The sequence below is a fragment of the Acinonyx jubatus genome, chromosome A2 (genome assembly GCF_027475565.1).
Source record: "Acinonyx jubatus isolate Ajub_Pintada_27869175 chromosome A2, VMU_Ajub_asm_v1.0, whole genome shotgun sequence".
NCBI classification, from domain to species: Eukaryota; Metazoa; Chordata; class Mammalia; order Carnivora; family Felidae; genus Acinonyx; species Acinonyx jubatus.
Genome location: NC_069383.1, coordinates 144316702 through 144336086, shown reverse-complemented (window position 1 = coordinate 144336086; position 19385 = coordinate 144316702). Strand labels below are relative to the sequence as shown.

The 19385-nt window shown below is 46.8% G+C and overlaps 1 long non-coding RNA gene across 1 annotated transcript; it reads right to left on the bottom strand.

Annotated features, from left to right (window-relative positions):
• Positions 1–1180: 1180 nt before the first annotated feature.
• On the bottom strand, positions 1181–16855 carry LOC106987014 (uncharacterized). The gene is made up of 3 exons (XR_003413821.2): positions 15636–16855; positions 10311–10522; positions 1181–2458 (listed from the first exon to the last, which is right to left on the bottom strand). It is a non-coding gene; the product is annotated as an uncharacterized LOC106987014 (long non-coding RNA).
• Between the last annotated feature and the right edge of the window lie 2530 nt (positions 16856–19385).

Sequence of the window (19385 nt, the reverse complement as noted above, 5' to 3'; positions counted from 1 at the left end):
TGGGTGTCTGAGTCAGTTAAGCATCTGACTTTGGCTCAGGTCATTGTCTCGAGGTTCATGAATTGGAGCCCCGGGTCAGGCTCTGTGCTGACAGCTTAGAGCCTAGAACCTGCTTTGGATTCTCTGTCTCTGTCTCTGTCTTTCTCTGCCCCTCCCCCCACTTGAACTATGTTTCAAAATATATCAATAAACATTAACAATTTTTTTAAAAAGAGGACATGGCTTTGAAACCATTTGAGAGCTCTGTGTCTTCCAACTCTATTTCCTTTAGAGCAGTGGTTTCCTATTCCAAACCTCAATTTCCCCATCTGCCCGGTGGGACTAATCCTTGCCACTCTGCACCCACCCTGGTCTCTGATGATGGCAGGAGACTCAACCAGACTCTGGAGACCCAGTAGTGATGGAGCCCCCCTCCCCACCATGGGGCTCTAGGGTCCCCTGGGGGCAGCTTCTCATCTTGGTTCCAGGTGAATGAGATCTGTTTCATCCTGGCTTCAATCGTATTTCAGGGGCTCCTGGCTTTCTTTCCCCAGGGTCCACTTCGGGACCAGAATCCTGAGTTGACTGGAGGTGTTTGTCCAAGTGGGTACTCCTGTCCCCAGGTCCTGAGTCATTATTCAGCCACATGCACCACATAAATCACATGGCAATTGGGAGGGAGACCTTGGGTCCTGCTGGTCACGGCTTTATGTCTGGTGTCAAGCTGCCATTTTGCTCCTCTACTCCCTTCCCATCACCCCCATCCTCTTTCAGCCTCCTGGTTATGCTCCCTGGGGCTGCTAGAGAGAACTTCTGCTGCCTCCCAGCTAAGCTCCCCTTGCTCTCCCTCCACCCATAGAACACATTTCCTTGTGGTGTGCATGCTCTGCTACTCCCACCTCTCTCCCTTGTCCTCTGATGGTGCCCCCACACCCACACCATTCCAGCCACACTACCCTTTTTGCTTTCCTTAAAAAACACTAAGCCCACTCCACCTAGAAGTTTTTGCATGTGTTATTCCCCAAGTCAGTAATGCCATTCCTGAACCCTTCGCGTGGCCTGGATCCAGAGCAGCCCTCCTTCCCATCTGTGGTGTCCCCTGCCACCTCCTGGAGAGCTTTATCCCAGGGTCTACGACTGTGTCTCATATACAGTAGGTGCTCAGTAAATGCCTTGGGAATGAAAGTATAACGTTGCATGATTTGTCCAAGGTCACACAGCCAGCAACTGCTAGAGCTGCACCCAGGGACAGAGTGTCCCTGGGAGACATCAGGGCAGGGAATCTGGCTTTTTAGGAGTTGGGACACAAAGGGACACTGCTGGAGGATAGGAGGTGGCACAGCTGTCCTGCTGCCAGCATCAGGTGTCAGCAAAAGGCCACAGCGACCTGAAAGCAGAGTCATGCACAGGAGGCTGAGCCATCCCCAGGACCCACACAGCACTTGGGAAGAAGGGCACACTTAGGGCAACCTGGGCAAGTCCCCATGTAAGTTTCCACAGCCGGCTCCCCATGGGACCTCCAGGATCACTGGAAGGGGCTTGAGAGGGAAACTGGGGTGCTGAGGGGTAACATACAGCCTAGCACTGTTATTGGGGGTAGCTTTTGGTCACCACGACAGTGCTGATGGATTGTAATGGCTGCCTGGAGCTGAATGTTGAGCACAGAATTCTGAGCTACATTTCAGAAGGAAATGCCAGGACCCATCAGCAATGCTGAGCAGAGGCGACTGGTATGGGAGACTGGGAGTGGGAAGCATGCTTCTCCCACTTCTGCTGGGTACTGCAGGGAGCCGGGCTGGGCGCGAGCAGGAGCAGAGATGGCTGGAACCATGGGACTGCCACATGCTCACACACACACCCACATTCACACACACACATACACTCACTCATGCCATTTCCCTCTCTTGCCTGCCCTGGAGAGTGCAGGCGGCATCACCACAGCACCTTCGTGGCCCCCTGTAAAGCCTGTGTGCTTTAACTAAGGCACAGGGCAGAGCCAAGGCCCAGCTTCTTCTGCTGCTTGGCCCATGGCGTCCAGCCAGCCCTTCCAGCACAAAGGCTCCCACAATGCCCATGCCCTTAGACAGCAAGCTCCATACCTGGGAGATGATCCTGAGGGAAACCCTGGCTGCAAACAGGTCTGGGCAGCAAAGGACAGGGACTGGCAGAGGCCTGAGTGGTCATTTTACCAGATCAGCATGAAGACCAAACCTCAGAAATGGGTTTACTCATTTACTCAGTTTATTGACTTGGGGACCACAGTCAGGAGGGCCTGTGGGGGAAATGCAGGTCCTTAATGGCCCCTACGACCACACTTGTCAGTCCTCTCAGTGGCTACATCATTAGAATTGCCTGAAGCAGTTACTCAGCATGCGGCTCCCTGGGCACCACATCTAACCTTCTGAATCAGAGTCTCTGAGGTGGGGCCTGTGCTTCTAAGAAGATTCTCAGGCAATTCTGTTTGGGGGTTCTAAGAGCTCTGCAGAGAAAAACGTCGAGAAGACCATTAGGACTTGGGTTCTGGAGCTGAACAGACCTGGGGTCAATGCTTTGCTGGGTGCCCTCTAGGGCTGAATATGCTACAGCCGGTTAAGCATTGAAATTTCAGCATCTGGTGGGAAGATGTCATGATATGTTGGTAACAGGGTGAAAGCAAGGTGTAGAACAGCAGGTAGAGTGTGATTCTACTTCTGTCAAAGATAAAAAAAAAAAACCCAACACAAAACGGGGTGCCTGGGTAGCTCAGTAGGTTGAACATCTGACTTCGGCTCAGGTCATGCTGTCTCAGAGCCCTTTTCGGATCCTCTGTTCCCCCTCTGCCCCTCCCCTACTCGCACTCTTTCTCTCAAAAACAAATAAACATTAAAAAAGTAAAAAAAAAAAAAAAAAGCTAAAAGCATGTGTGTGCATGCTGCCCCTGTATGTGCGTGTTTGTAAGTTTGTGTGGACGAGGAGAGCCGGCAGAGATAGGCAGGTGGACTCTCAGATTTCTCTTTTGTTGGAATTTAGTGCCAGTGAACACGGATGACTTTTCTAGTCCAAAAAAAGCAAAACAAAATTCTATCTTGAAAAAATGTTGTTGAGGTCAGGGGATGCCTTTTTATGAAGACACTTTTTCTCATGATTTTCCATGATTATGTAAAGCTGCCCCTGTGTTTCATAAGCCAGGCTGCGGCCCTGGCTGTTTTGGGGTTGGGAGCACACCCCCAGGCGGTGGGTGCTCGTCCTCCCGTCCTTGCTTTGCTATCCACGTGAAGCTTGGGGCAGAGCTGCCCTGATGTGCTCCTGCACATCCACTGAGTAGGCACTGATGAGGCGTGAACAGTCCCAAGCAGCTGCATTCCTGAGTGACAGTGCTGGGCATCGCTTTGGCAGCTCTAGGCCCATGTGTATGCTCCTGCGGCACGCCTGGGCTGGGCACTGGCATTGGGCTTGCATCGGAGCCAGCATCCGAGTCCGGGGCCTCCAGACACTTTCCTGGACTCCTATCCAGGGCTGCAGCCTGCAGGGGACTGGAATAATTCCTATGTGAGTGTGTGTCTAGCCTCATGGCCACCGAGATCGAGTAGAGGGCCCACTGCGGGCATTCTCTATAGGCTTGTACATTGATTAATTAAGTTTTCATAAACCCATCTTTCTGCTCAATGCCCCAAATTTCATTCTGGAGGCATGTTTGGGAAAATGCCTTTTTTGATAATGTTGCCCCCAGGAAGATGAGATCACATAAGGTTCAACTCATGAAAACTCTGTTTTTTTTTTTTTTTTAGTTGACTTTTGTTTTTGCTTTTGTTTTTATTTTTAAAAACAGGTTTTTGGGTGCCTGGGTGACTCAGTCGGTTAAGAGTCTGACTTCCACTCAGGTCATGATCTTGCGGTTCATGAGTTCAAGCCCCACGTCAGGCTCTATGCTGACAGCTCAAAGCCTGGAGCCTGCTTCAGATTCTGTGTCTCCCTCTCTCTCTGCCCCTCCCCTGCTCATGCTCTGTCTGTCTGTCTGTCTCTCTCTCAAAAATAAATAAACACTAAAAAATTTTTTTAAATAAATAAAAATAAAAGTAAAACATGCTTTGGGCAAAAACCTAGAAGGTATAGGGGCATATGGTTGGCTCAGTTGGTACAGTATGTGACTCTCAGTCTTAAAGTTGTGAGTTCAAGCCCCATCTTGGGCATGGAGTCTACTTAAAATAAATACATAAAAGAAATTGATTAATTAGTTTAAAAAAAGCACCTAGAAGGTACAGAAAAATTTTAAAGTAAAATAAAATCATGCATAATTCCATCCAAAGAAGGTTAAAAGTCGTTTGTTCATTTGATGAATATTGATTCATTAGGATTGTTATAAAGAAAATAAAGCAGGGTCAAAGGTCAAGGTCTTGGAGAAGGGCTGGAGAGGGGCAGCAGGACACATCTGGACCCCAGGTATCAGGTGCAGCTGAAAACTAGAGTCATTGCTCAATATGTGTTTGCTATTACGGGTTCTTTTTAAAAATTATTATTTTTAACACATTGTCAGGATCATATACAATTTGCCATTTTTCTCCTACATTTTCTCATCAGCATTCTAAAATTTTTCCAAGACTTCATTTTTACTAGCTGTGTATCGTCCTGTCATAGAGTGATGTCCTCATTTACTAGCCGCCCCTTAGTGGTGGATATTCGGAGGGTGTCCATTTTTCACCATTCTATATTACCCTGCAGTGAACATTTTGGTGCCTATAACCTTTGTCCTCCTGGCAGGTTATCTCCAGAACCCAGAGTTGTAAATAGGAAAGTACTGGGTCAGAGGGTGGCAACCCTTCTAGAGCTCTTGATACATATTTGGCAAAGAACTCTCTAGAAAGTGGTTCTGTGACTTAGTCACCTTTGTCTCTCACTGGAGATGTCCCAGCATGCACTCAGGGTAGAAAGTGGAAGAGGGAATCTGAAACCTGCATGGCCTTGGGTGGATCCCTGCCCTTCTGAACGGGACCTCAATTTCTTCATATCTAGGAAATGGGTTCATGCTTGCAACACAGAGGCTGAGTTTCCCCTTTGTGCCAGGCCTGGAGTGCTGGCTCAGAGCCTTGCTGGGCTACTCTCTGCCTGCAGGAAGCCAGTTCAAGTGAGTTTAACAGGGCTGCAAGGCTGCTGTCTTTTTCACAGGCTTGGGAGCTATTCTTGGCAGCGTTATGCTGGCACTAAGAGGGGTTGGACCCCAGTGGCCAGCACGCCAAAGGAAGATCAATGAGAAGAGAGAATCCTCTTTGATTGAATAGAATTTTGTACATGGCTTTCTCCTGGACATCTGCAGACCCTGGGGCCCTAGGCACATGGGGAGGAGGAGCGGATGGGAAAGGGAACCTGGAGACAGGAGATGACGCACCAGCTCCTTGACTTCCTGGGACCCAGACACACGTTGCTCCTTCCTTTCTCATGTAATGCTTCTTTTTAAAAACTATGGCTTCACTGAGATATAATTAACACATCACAAAATCCACCCTTTTAAAGTGTACAAGTCTGTGATTTTTGGAATTGTGCAATCATAGAATTCTAGAGTTGTACAATCGTTACCATGATCCAATTTTAGGACATTTTCGTCACCCCAAAAAGAAACTCACACCTATTACTGGTTGCTCCTTATTTACCCCTCCCTGCCAGGCCAGGGCTACCTCAAAGCTACTTTCTGTATCCATGAATTTGCCTATTCTAGACGTATCAGATAAATGGAATCCTACAATATATGTTTTGGGGGACGGACTCCTTTCACTTCATATGTTCAGGGCTCATCCATGTTGTATGTAGCATGAATCAGTGCATTACTCCTTTTTTTTTAAATTGAGGAATCATTTTCCATTGTATGGACAGACCACATTTTGTTCATGCATTTATGGGTTGATGGACATTTGGGTTGCTTCCATTTTTTTGCTGTTATGAATAATGCTGCTTTAAATGGTAATGTAAAACTGTGTGGATAGATATTTTCTTTTTTTAAGTTTACTTATTTATTTTTTGAAGAGAGAGAAAGAGAGAGGGGAGGGGCAGAGAGAGAGGGAGGGAGACAGAGAATCCCAAGCAGGCTCCACGCTGCCAGGGCAGAGCCCAATGCTGGACTTGAACTCACAAACCTGTGAGATCATGACCTGAGCTGAAACCAAGAGTCAGATGCTTAACCTATTGAGCCACCCAGGCACGCTTGGACATAGCTTTTCAATTCTCTTGGGCATACACCTAGGCGTGGATTATACAGCAATTCTGTGCTTACTAGTGTTACACAAGTAAACTTGAAGAACTAATTGGCTTTATTTGACAAATCACAAATTGGGCAGCATCCCACCTAGCAAGCAGAAAGGAACAGAAAAGGCTTTTACAGGCAGAAAGGGGAAGAGACAGGAAGTCATAAACAAAACAAAGGCTTATTTTAGGCTTCTTGGTGGAAGAGAGTGAAGGGGTCTTTTACACACATCACCTCACTAATGCTTGTCAGGAGTTTCCAGACTGATCTTGTTTAAAATTCCACTCCTGATGGGGCGCCTGGGTGGCTCAGTTGGTTAGGCATCAGACTTCAGCTCAGGTCATGACCTCGCGGTCCGTGAGTTCAAGATCCGTGTCGGGCTCTGTGCTGACAGCTCAGAGCCTGGAGCCTGTTTCAGATTCTGTGTCTCCCTTTCTCTCTGACCCTCCCCTGTTCATGCTCTGTCTCTCTCTGTCTCAAAAATAAATGTTAAAAAATAAATAAATAAATAAAATTCCACTCCTGAGAGATGCTGAATCTGCAATTAAGTTAGGTTTGCTTTTGTGGGCGTTAGCACAAATGACTCCTTTTTGGGTCTATTGTGTCTTTTTTATCTTTTTTTTTTTTTGATAAGTGTTTATTAAGTTTTGAGAGAGAGAGCATGAGTGGGGGAGGGACAGAGAGGAGCGGTGCAGAGAATCCAAAGTGGGCTCTGTGCTGACAGCAACGAGCCCAATGTGGGGCTTGAACTCACAAACTCCCATGAGATCATGACCTGAGCTGAAGTTGGATGCTCAACTCACTGAGCCATCCAGGCACCCCTATTGTGTCTTTTTAAATTTTATTTTATTATTATTTTTTTAATGTTTATTTATTTTTGACAGAGAGAGAGAGAGCATGAGCGGGGGGAGAGGCAGAGAGAGAAGGAGACACAGAATCCGAAGCAGGTTCCAGGCACCGAGCTGTCAGCACAGAGCCTGACGCAGGGCTCGAACTCACAGACTGCGAGATCATGACCTGAGCTGAAGTCAGACGCTCAACCAACTGAGCCACCCAGGTGCCCCATATTGTGTCTTTTTTTAAACAACTGTTTGAAGAACCACCAAACGGTTTTCCAAAATGGTTACATAATTTTTACAATTTTACCAGCAGTGGATGAGGGTTCCAATTTCCTCATAGCTTTGTCAATGTTTGTTATCATAGGTCTTTTTTATTTTATTAAAAACAATTGTTTTTAATGTTTACTTATTTTTGAGAGAGTTCGAGCAGGGGAGGGGCAGAGAGAGGGGGAGACACAGAATCTGAAGCAGGCTGCAGGCTCCAGGCTCTGAGCTGTCAACACGGCCTGACGCAGGGCTCAAACCTATGAACTGTGAGATCATGACCTGAGCGGAAAGTTGGATACCCAACCGACTGAGCCACCCAGGTGCCCCACCCCAGGTCTTTTTTATTTTAACCATCTTGTAGGTGCAAAATGGTATCTCATGGTAGTCATTCATTGCTTAAAAAAAACCCCACATTATATAAGTAACACATGTTCCTTGTAGAAAATTAGGAAATTTAACAAAAATACTGTGATGGTGCATTTTTAGGTGTCATTTTGGCTAGGCTATAGTCTCCCAGTTGTTCAAACAATAACTAGATATTGCTAGAAAAGTATTTTTAGGTGTGATTGAAGTCTGTGATCAATTGACTTTCAGTAAAGGAGACTGTTCTAGATGTAACCTGGGTCGATCTGATTCATTCAGTTGAAAGGCTAAAGAAAAAAAGTGGGGCACCTGGCTGGCTTAGTTGGTAGAGCATGAGACTCTTGATCTCGGGTTTGTGAGTTCAAGCACCATGCTGGGTGTAGAGATTACTCAAAAACAAAATATTAAGGGGAACCTGGGTACTCAATCAGTTGAGTGTCCAACTCTTGATTTCAGCTCAGGTCATGACCTAACGGTTTCGTGAGTTCGAGCTCCCCATTGGGCTCTGCGCTGACAGAGCAGAGCCTGCTTAGGATTCTCTCTCCCTCTCTCTCTGCCCCTCCCCCATGTGCCCTGTCTTTGTCTCTCTCAAAATAATAAATAAACCTTAAAAAAAAGAAAAAAAGAGAAAATCTTATTTAAAAAAAGCTACTGTACTTGAAGCAGCAGTGCCTAAAAGCCCAGCTGCCCTTCCTTAGGCCTGCCCTGCATGTCTACGATTTGCCTGGCCAGTGCCCACGATGGATAAGTCAATCCCTTTCAACAAAGCTCTTAATATAGACCTCCTTTGAGTTCTGTTTCTCTGAACCTCGACTGATACACACACAGAAGGATCCCTTAATCCCCCCAAATCACACCATCTGGACATCATCACGGTCAACATTTTGTGTATTTCCTTCCAGTCTTCCCCACCCCCCCACCCCCTTTTTCTACCCAGGTTGCAGGGCATCTGGCAGTCTCAGTCAGTAGAACATTTGACCATTGATTTTGGGGTCATGACGTCAGGCCCCATGTTGGGCATAGAAATTACTGAATAAAAAGAATTTCTTTTTTAGTTAAATAAGAGGGTGTCTGGGTGGCTCAGTCAGTCAAGCATCCAACTCTTGATCTCAGCTCAGGTCTTGATCTCAGTATTATGAGTTCAAGCCCTGCATTAGGATCTGCACTAGGCGAGGAGCCTGCTTGGAAAAAATAAAAATAAAAAAATTAAGATTAAAATGAAGAGGCGCTTGGGTGGCTCAGTCGGTTGAGAATCCAACTTCGGCTCAGGTCATGATCTCATGGTTCATGAGTTTGAGCCCTGCATCAGGCTCAGTCCTGACAGCTCAGAGCCTGGAACCTGCTTCAGATTCTGTGTCTCCCTCTCTCTCTGCCTCTCCCCCACTCATGCTCTGTCTCTCAAAAATAATAAACAATAAAACATTTTTTAAAAATTTAAATTTAAATTTAAAAAGGTCTCAAACCCTTTACACGTGTTGCTTTTGCTTTTGTCACTGTGCATCTTAAGTCTTTCCCCACAGAGTCTGCATGCTTTTCTCCCCCAGGATTGTCGCCGGCTCGGAGGAAGTCAGCTGTTGTCCCCTTTGGGTGGATGCTTGCATTGCTCCTGGGTTCACGCTATAACAGGAATACTTGTGCTCTTGCTCTAGCCAGCACTGTGCTTCTGGGAGAAGGCTTTTTTTTTCTGGCTGCTCCTGCAGACCAGACCCTGTGTCTCCTTGGCCAATCCCAGGACTAACCCGGGGGGTTGACCCTTGGAGTCGCCCCGGAAGGCCTGGGGCTGTAGAGACCTGGCACTGATGGAAGGCGAGCACCAGTGTGGAGCCCAGCCAAGCGCCACCAGGACCGCGTTCCTTTTGCACAAAGGAAAGGTGCCTCGTCATTGTAGTGTGAACAGTGCAGCCTGGGCGCCTCCCTGGGTGGGGAGCAGGGAGCTGCCTCAACAGTCTCTGTCAGCTCCTTCCCAGGGGCGCCGTGCCAGGCCCGGCTAGGGCAGCACTGTTGACACTCAGGGCATGTTTAGGGCAGCTGGGCCCTGCCTTGCGTGGTCTGCAGGACTGAGTGGGGAGAACCTCAGTTTCGTCCTTCTCTCCGCTAGCTCCTGAGTAAGCCAGGCTGGTGGAGGTGGCTAGACTGTTCCCGTGGATATTAAAGATGAATGTGTTTGTTTAAGTGTGGAGAGATTAAGTGGATTTTGTCCCGGGTAGGGGGGGTTGTTGAGGAATAGCTGAAGTGAATGGTTGCTTAGGGCAGGACTAAAGCTCTCCAGAGAAAGGCACGGAGAGGGATTGTTTCCTGTTTTGAGCCACAGCTCCTCCTGGGAAATGTGAAGCCGTTAGCGGGCCTCCCTCAGAGGGCGGAGTGGGAGCATTAGTGAGGAGATAAAGTCCCAAGCCCTCCAAACACAAGGCCTTCTACTATCTCTCCCCACAATTAGCAACGGCACCCAGGCACCCAGTCTCCTGTCCTGTTCTGGTGACTCAGGTGAGGCCTCCGGAAAGCATCTGCTCCGTGCTCCTGTGCAAAACAGAAGCACAGCTGCAGCCAGTCACCCAGTCAGGACAGAGAAGAGCTGCTGCCATCACTGGCCTGTGATGCATTCACCATTCATTCCATGTCTGACTCCATGTCTACTCATTCATTCCACGTACCGAGGCCTGTGTGCCGGTGCTGTGCTAGATGCTCGGGGAAGGAAGGTGATCCTGTCTCTGTACTTGGCTCTGAGGATGTCACAGGTTAGCAGGGGCCATGTGTGCATCTGTCTTGTGATCTGGACAAAGAATTGCCTGCTGAGGCTGCAGATCAAGGAAGGCTCCAAAGAAGAGGTGACCATGGACAGCATGTTTTGAAATAATAGTATTCCCTGAAAAAAAAAAAAAATCGTACCTGTGCCAAGCTGGTATGGGTGAGGGCAATTGAGACAATTGTTAAGAAACAAAGTTCAACTAAGTAAATTTGGAGATCTAATTGGCTTTATTCAAGGAGTCAGGAATCAGACAGCGTCCTATCTAGCAAGTAGAAAGGAGCTCAGAAGAGCTGTACAAAGTGGAAGGCTTTTGCAGGCAGAAGGGGGCAGGGACAAGGAAGTCCCAAACAAAAGAAAGGATTATTTCAGGAAAGGTACTTTCCTTTGCGGGAACCGGAAGGCCAGGGGTCTATCATGAAGGTGACCTCACTAGTGCTGGTCAGGAAATTCCAGGCTGCTTTAAAATTCCACTCCCAGAAAAGGCTGAATTGAGCAATTAGGTTAGGTACTAAGTTTTGGTTTGCTGACGTGACGCTTAGTACAAATTACTCCATTTGGGGCCTTTTTTTTTTTTTTTAATAACTCCCCCATTTTGATCAGAATCTCAGCCTGAGGGAGATGCGATCCACACTTACGGCATCAGAGCCAGCCACTCTTAGCTACTGCTCTGCCAATTCTTATAGCTTTTCCTGACCCTCTGGGAGACATTCGCAGGTCAGGCAGGGTTTGTTTGTTTTTGCTGAATCTTTGTAGTATTCATAGGCCACAATTCAGGCTCACAATTTTTTAGTCGATTATTTTGTTTATTCCTTTCTTGACATTCCAGTTTTAGAGAGGTCATTGCCTTGGTGGTTAGCAGCTGTAAACGTGCATTTAAAGCTTTGGCAAGAATACAATGTGCCAGGGAGATAACTATGACTATTATAAATAGATAAGTCCCAACGTCTAGAGTGTACTTAGGAGCCGAGACTCAAAGCAATCGAAGCAACGTAAGTCAACCCCCCTTGAAGGGCCACTTTTTTTGTTGTTAATGCTTATTTCTTTATTTTGTGAGGGTGGGAGAGAGAGAGACAGCATGCGCATGTACACACACACACACACACACACACACGAGCACACGCACATGGGGGAGGGGGCAGGGAGAGTGAGAGGCAGAGAATCCCAAGCAGGCTCCATGCTGCCAGAGCCCAATGTGTGGCTGAGATCATGACCTGAGCTGAAATCAAGGGTAGGATGCTTGACCAACGGAGCCACCCAGGCTCCTTCCAGGAGTCACCTTTTTAAACTGAGTGGCTTGCTAAGTGATCCTATGTAATTGAGTTTCAACTTCCCCAAAAGTGTTAATCCACATGCCACAGGTGGTGTCGGCCCCAGCGTGGACACCTCCTTGCTCAGCTAAAAGATAATCAAGGGCTATCATGTAATCAGGAACAACTTTGGCCAGACAGTCTAAGCATTTCTGTTGGCCAGCTATTGTTTTAGCAGCAGATTCTGCAGTATTTTCAAGAATGAAGGAGAGGTTCCTGGGGCTCCTGGGTGGCTCAGTTGGTTGGGTGCCTGACTTTGGCTCAGGTCATGATCTCATGGGAATAAATAAACAAACAAACAAAAAAGGAGATGTTCCTGATTACAGCCTCATTTATATTTACTCCTAAGTAAGGAAGCAGGGCCCCTGCCAAAGGAAGCGAAAGCTGAATCATGAATGCCTCCTGGTAATTCCATTTGACTTTCTGGGTCAGGACTGGAAAGGTAACTGCCATGGAGACATGTGTAATTTTAAGGGTTGGTAGACAACACAGGCAGTTTTGGTTACCCTTCCTTGGGTCTTTTTTTTTTTTTAATATTTATTTATTTTTGAGAGAGAGAGAGAGAGAGAGACAGAGCACGAGTGGGGGAGGGGTAGAGAGAGCCAGAGATCCAGAATTCAAAGCAGACTCCAGGCTCTGAGCTGTCAGCACAGACCCTGACACGGGGCTCAAACCCACCAGCCATGAAATCATGATCTGAGCAGAAGTCCGACGCTCAACCTACTGAGCCACCCAGGCGCTCCCCTTGTGTCCTTATTTTGCGAAGAGCTTGGACACAATGCTCCCCAAGTTTGGGGCTGTTAACCAGACATAGGGAAACAGACCAGGGGGTCTCTAGCATCACGGACAGATCAGAGTTTTTGATGACAAATCCAGCAGTCTGAAAGGTTACCTGCCCTTAGCAACAACCTGGAAAGATACAGGTCTGTATAGGACCAGGTGTCTGGTGGGGCCTCCTTCAGCTGTAAGAAGTGTACCGGGGTGAGGAGCACCTGGCTGGCTCAATTGGTGGTGTGCAACTCTTGATCTCGAGGTTGTGAGTTCCAGCCCCATGTTGTGTGTAGAGATTACTTAAAAAACAAACAAACAAACAAACAAACAAACAAAAACCTTAAAAAAAAATGGAAGTGTACCAAGACTCAAGTCCCTGAAGTTTGGCAGCCATCTGGGTGGTGAGGAGGACCTGATGTAATTCCTTCTAAGGAGATCTAAGGGCAGTCTTTGTTTTTAGTGATTCCAAATTGGAAGGATGGGAGAAAATTGGAAATACTAGGTTGCTGAGTTGGAGCCAGATAGAGGAAACTAGAAGAATTCAGGACTCCGTCCAATTACAGGCATGTCCTAACAACTGTAATCATGCTCTTCAGTTCTCGTGTTATTAACTCTTGTTCTCCTTGGATCCAGGTTGTCTATCCCTTCTGGAAATTCTTACCAGTTCAGTTTTATGATCTTCAAGTTACCAGGAACCTGTTACCCTAGAGCATGCTTCATGAGTCTCCCAGAAGATGGGGCACTTTTACAGGCACAAGCATCAGAGTAAAATACCAGCTCTTTGAAAATGACAAAGACTTAGAAATGTCCATTGTTAAAGATCTGATGAGAATTCATTATCATGGAGTTGAAAAGGAAATTTGGTCATTTCTGTGAAACACAATATTTTTAAATAACTGAAATTATGATAACATTAATGCCAGTACATATCAGACTTTAGGAATTGCATACAATTTTTGGAACACTGACAACATACACCTACACAAATATGACATTTGACCAGTTAGGAAACCTGGGTAGAAAAAAAGTATTATATTTAGTGCTGATAACTCTAGAAACTTGCCTGTTTCAGGGGTGCCTGGGTGGCTCACTGGGTTGAGCGTCCGACTTTGGCTCAGGTCATGATCTCACTGTTTGTAAGTAAGTTTGAGCCCCGTGTCAGGCTCTGAGCTGATAGCTCAGAGCCTGGAGCCTGCTTAGGATTTTGTGTCTTCGTCTCTCTCTACCCCTCCCCTGCTTTTGTTCTGTCTCTCTCAAAAATAAATACACATTAAAGAATAATAAAAAAAAAATAGACATGCCTGTTTTAATTAAACCAACGAACTTAAACTAGCTTTAATACCAAATAGTTTCCCAGATCATGTGAACCAGAAATTCATTTGGATTAAGTTTCTCTTATATTTCTCAGAGTTTAACTTATTTCAGCACTTAATTTTCTTTAAGCCAATTAAACTAGAGCTCGTTTACAAATTAATTTTGTCAATACCACCTGGAGGTGTAAAATTCCACACATCTCCCACACATTTATGTGGGACACACATGAACGTGCATGGAGAAGACTACGTGGGACATTTACATCTCAAAGGCACAAGGACTAGGCTTTTGAGATAAATAGGGGAGGTTTGGGATTGGTAAAAAGGATTGGTGGTGGACTCTGAACTGTTTCTGGGGCCACACCTCTGGTCTTGTAACCCTGACTAGATTGGAAACACAAGAGCTGCTGTTTTTATTTCCTCAACGAATTGTGTTACTGTCTAAATGGTATCAAAGGACTGACACACCCACCCACCTGTGTTGGGATGTCTTTATCCCCCCCCCCCCCCCACCGGGGGTACATTTAGCTTAGGGGAAAAGATCTAACTAAAAAAGTTCTTATCGGACTCTGAATATCAGCCCCCAACCTGGATAACCTCTGACCACAGAGCTACTTACACATTTCTTCACATATCTTGTCAGTGTTTAGCTGGGACAAACTGTCACAGGGAGAAACTTAGCATGTCTGACTCCATGTTGCTTCCATTTCCCTTGCTGCTGTGACACAGAGCTTGGAAACTTCTGCTTAGCCCTGCACATAGGCATGTTAGTCATCAAAGAAACTGTTTATAGCTGAGATTTGCAAAAAAGTGTTTTCCCCGAAATCAGCCTCATTCAAGGAGATAAGGAAGTGAGTACAGAAATGACTATGCAATGTTTAATATCTACAGGAGTGACATGATCGGATTCCTACACACAAAGATCAAATGAACAGGTGCAAAGAAATTACAGGACTTTCCTTGGATGTCTACAGATGCCAGTCACCTTTGACTCCAGCACCTTCCTTCTCCCTCCTTTTGCTAACTTAAAAAGAAGCTCAAAATTCATGCCCAGGGGAAATGGTTCTTTGGGACAGTAGTCTGCCATCTCCTGGTTTTGCTGGCTTTCCCTACCCCAACTGGCTTGTTGTTCATCAAGTGTAACCAGGTTGGACTCAGTTACAAAATGTCAAGTATTTCTGGCAGTATTAAACAACCTCATGGACCTGAGAGGCATCCTTAAAGAGGGTGCAGAAGATATCATCTTCATAAGATCTAGAGTCACCCCCAAAGATCAATAACCAGTGGCCTAGATTTGGAAATGAAGGGACAACATGACCATGGCCCTTAGATTGGCCTTTGACTGAGGAGTGAAAGATGCCTGAGAGGCTCACTTGTAGTGGTTGGTGGTATTATTTCAAAAGATAAATAAACGTTTAATAGTCTCTGGAGTGGAAAGACCATTTGGATGGAGGATTACTAGACTGAGCACTGAGAGGAGGACAGAGGGAAGCAGTAGGAGTTATGTCACCTTGAACCAGCAGCTCCAAACTGTGGGCTGGGGGCTGTGCATGGATGGAGAACTGTGCATGACGTGAACAGTTCCTATGCGGATCTTTGGACAGAACTAAGGGTTGAGGGTCTTCCATCAGAAACCTGGGAGTTTGGTCTGAAAGGCTAGGGGCTTGGCTCCAGGTGGAACTGTCTGCCAGCTCAAGCTGACCAGCCCTGTATTGGAAAGCCAGTTAGATCAGGTCCTCAGTGCAAAGAGGGCAGAGCTCAGGACCAAGAAGAACTTACCCATGGCCCTCGGAAATGGCAAGAAAGAGGATCAAAATGGGGTTCCCATGGGTACCACACCTGTGTTTCTGATCCCCAAATGCTGGTGGAAGTTCACGCCAGAATCCACTGCTGCCACCAACTCTGCTAAAAAACAAAATTCGATGGAGTGCATTTGAGATCTAATGGATTATGACTGGGGCAGCATCTCCTGTAGCATGGAGAAGGAGCAAGGAGGAGCTTACAAAGTAGAAGGCTTTTGTAGGCAGAAGTGGGCAGGGACAAGGAAGTCACAAACAAAACAAAGGATTATTTCAGGCAAGGTTACCTTCCTCTGGGGGAAGGGCCAAAGTCTATCATAATTACTTTATTAGTGTTGATTAGGAAATTCTAGACTGATTGGTTTGAAATTCCACTCCAGGCAAAACCCATCAGTCCTGAAACCAATATTACGTTGTATGCTAACTAGAATTTATTTATTTATTTATTTATTTATTTATTTATTTATTTATTTATTTATTTATATAATTTATTGTCAAATTGGCTTCCATACAACACCCAGTGCTCATCCCAACAAGTGCCCTCCTCAATGCCCATCACCTACTTTCCCCTCTATCCCACCTCCCACCAACCCTCAGTTTGTTCTCAGTATTTAAGAATCTCTTATGGTTTGCTTCCCTCTCTGTAACTATTTTTCTTTTCCCCTACCCTTCCCCCATGGCCTTCTGTTAAGTTTCTCAAGATCCACATATGAGTGAAAACATATCTGTCTTCCTCTGACTGACTTACTTTACTTAGCGTAATACTCTCCAGTTCCATCCACATTGCTGAAAATGACCTGATTTTATTCTTTCTCATTGCCACGTAGTATTCCATTGAATACATAAACCACATCTTCTTTATCCATTCATCAGTTGATGGACATTCAGTCTCTTTCCATAATTTGGCTATTACTAACTAGAATTTAAACAAAAATTTGAAACAACAACAACAAAATATAATTCCACTCCCAGGGAGTGGTTGAATCTGCAAGTAGGTTAGGAATTAATTTGCTGACTTGGGGCTTAGCACAAGTAGCTCCATTTTGTGCCTTTTTTTTTTTAAACAGTAAACCCATGGGGCACCTGGGTGGCTCAGTCGGTTAAGCGGGGCCGACTTCGGCTCAGGTCATGATCTCGGGGTCTGTGAGTTCGAGCCCCGCGTCGGGCTCTGTGCTGACAGCTCAGAGCCTGAAGCCTGTTCCAGATTCTGTGTCTCCCTCTCTCTGACCCTCCCCTGTTCATGCTCTGTCTCTGTCTCAAAAATAAATAAACGTTAAAAAAAAAAATTAAAAAACAAAACAAAACAGTAAACCCATTTCAAATTCTAAAACACTGAATTGGAAAGCAGCAATGGCTATGGAGGGGCAAAGCAGCCTGGGTCTACACCTGCCTCCTGCCCTGGGTCTCAGTTACCCTGCTTAGGCAGTGTCTCGACAGGATGCCTCTGGGCCTGCCCTGTCCCCTTCAGGCCTAGGGCTGAGGAAGACCTATGATAGCCACATGTGTGGAGATGACCGGGAGTAACCACAACAGGTGAGGCAGTCCTTTAACGGATAAATGGCCCCTGTCAGGGGGAGCAACACCACTGCCATTTCAAAATGCTCTTTGCAATTGTCTAGGAACCTCCATGGCTTTCTCCACAAACCACAAACCCAGAGGGAGGTGGCATGCACAGCTGGGTTCAACTCTGGCCTCTGCTGCCCTCTATCTGGGTGAACTTGGGCTGATTCTCTTTGGCAAATGACTCAATCACCAGTTCCCTCATCAGACAAATGAAGTAACGACCTGTGTCTCCCAGGTGGTCCTGAGGGTGAAATTCACTCAATTCCACCAATTGTAACACGCACCCCTACCGTGGGCCGTGGTGTGGGTGCAGAGGGGCTCCAGCAGTCCGGTTCACAGGGAGCCATGGTGTAACGGGAGCGGCACACGCATGCGTGGGTGTGGGTGCCTCTGCTCGAGCGTGCACACCTGGTGTCAAGCACGGTGTCTGGGGCTGAAGGGCCGACGCCCCCACCTGCGAGGGGCAGATGAGGACTAACTAGCGTCTGGTGTGTCACCTCCTCCCGCCTTTCCCACCGCCTTCCTCTGCCCTCTCCCTGAGACACAGCCTGGGGAGGTGGTGGTTGGTTGAGAGAGCAGCAGCCACGGCACCGGCCCATCATTTCAGGACCCCAGGGCCCTCCAGGAGTCCTAATTAATGACCTTGCTCTCTCCGAGGTCTGAAGAACCGAAAGGGCTCCTCAGTTTCCTTTCTGGGAGAGGCACAGCGAGTCTGGGCGTGGAGAGCTAAGAGCCAGGCTGCGGTGACGGAGGGGTGGAGGAGGCTGACTCCCAGGTGTGCGGGGCCCTGGCCAGGCCCTTTGTGGTTGTGGGAGAGGGGCCATCATTTTTTTTTTTAAATTTTTTAAAAATGTTGATCGTTTGATTTGATTTTTTAAATATTTATTTGTTTTTGGGAGAACACAAGCAGGGGAGGGGCAGAGAGAGGGAGACAGAAAATCTGAAGTGGGCTCCATGCTGACAGGCTGACAGCAGTGAGTCTGATGTGGGACTCGAACCCATGAACTGTGAGATTGTGACCTGAACCGAATTCAGATAGTCAACCGACTGAGCCATCCAGGTGCCCCAATGCTCATTTACTTTTGAGAGAGAGAGAGAAAGAGAGAGAGAAAGAGAGCAAGCAAGAGTGCATGAGTGCTGGAGGGGCCGAGAGAGGAGGAGACACAGAATCTGAGGCAGGCTTCAGGCTCTGAGCTGTCAGCACAGAACCTGATGTGGGGCTCAAACTCATGAACTGCAAGATCATGACCTGAGCCAAAGTTGGAGGCTTAACCCATTGAGCTACCGAGGTGCCCAAAGAGTAGCCATCTTTTGAGTGGGCTGGGGACAAGTGTCAGAGTGAAGCAGGGCTTCTCTACAAATTTGGGGAATGTGTGTCGTTGTGCTCAAACATTTACATACTTAATATGGAGCATTTCATTATAATACTTAAAAATTTCTCCTTTAAATTAAAAAAAAATTTAAATGTTTATTTATTTTTGAGAGTGAGAGTGTGCATGTGCGTGAGCAGTGTAGGGGAAGACAGAGAGGGAGAGGGAGAGAAAATCTGCCCAGTGAACACAGAGCCTGAGGTATGGCTTGAACCTGCAAACCATGAGATCATGATCTGAGCCAAGATCAAGAGCAGGACACTTAACCAACTGAGCCACCCAGGCACCCCTAAAATTTCTCCTTTATATCACAATTAGGATATTATTTTATTAAAAAAATATTTATTTATTTTTGAGAGAGAGAGAGCGCATAAGCAGGGGAAGGGTGGAGAGAGGGACAGGCAATCCAAAGCAGGCTCTGCACTGACAGCAGAGTCCAACGTGGGGCTCGAACTCATGAAAGTGTGAGATCAGGACCTGAGCCAAAGTCAGATGCTCAACTGACAGAGCCACCCAGGTGCCCCAGGATATTATTTTAAAATTGTGTGTGCAGGCATAGGTTTATTCTATGTGAATTCCAGGTCAGGATGGTAAAGGAGGAATCACAAAATATTTGTTTAAAAAGGGAGCGAGGTGCCTGCTGGGGTGGAGCCCCTGGACATTCATGTTCAACGGGGGCGACAGCCCACACACCATTACTAGACTCCCCTTCCCCACCCAGAGAGCCTGGTGGAGGGTAGGGGTCCGACCTCAGTCGGGAAAGCTTCTCAGTGCCAGTGGACAAAGAGGGTGTCCAGCTCTGTTCGGGCAGAGACCCCTGCCCGTGAGAGGTCTGGCAAGGACAATCTCTGGGAGCG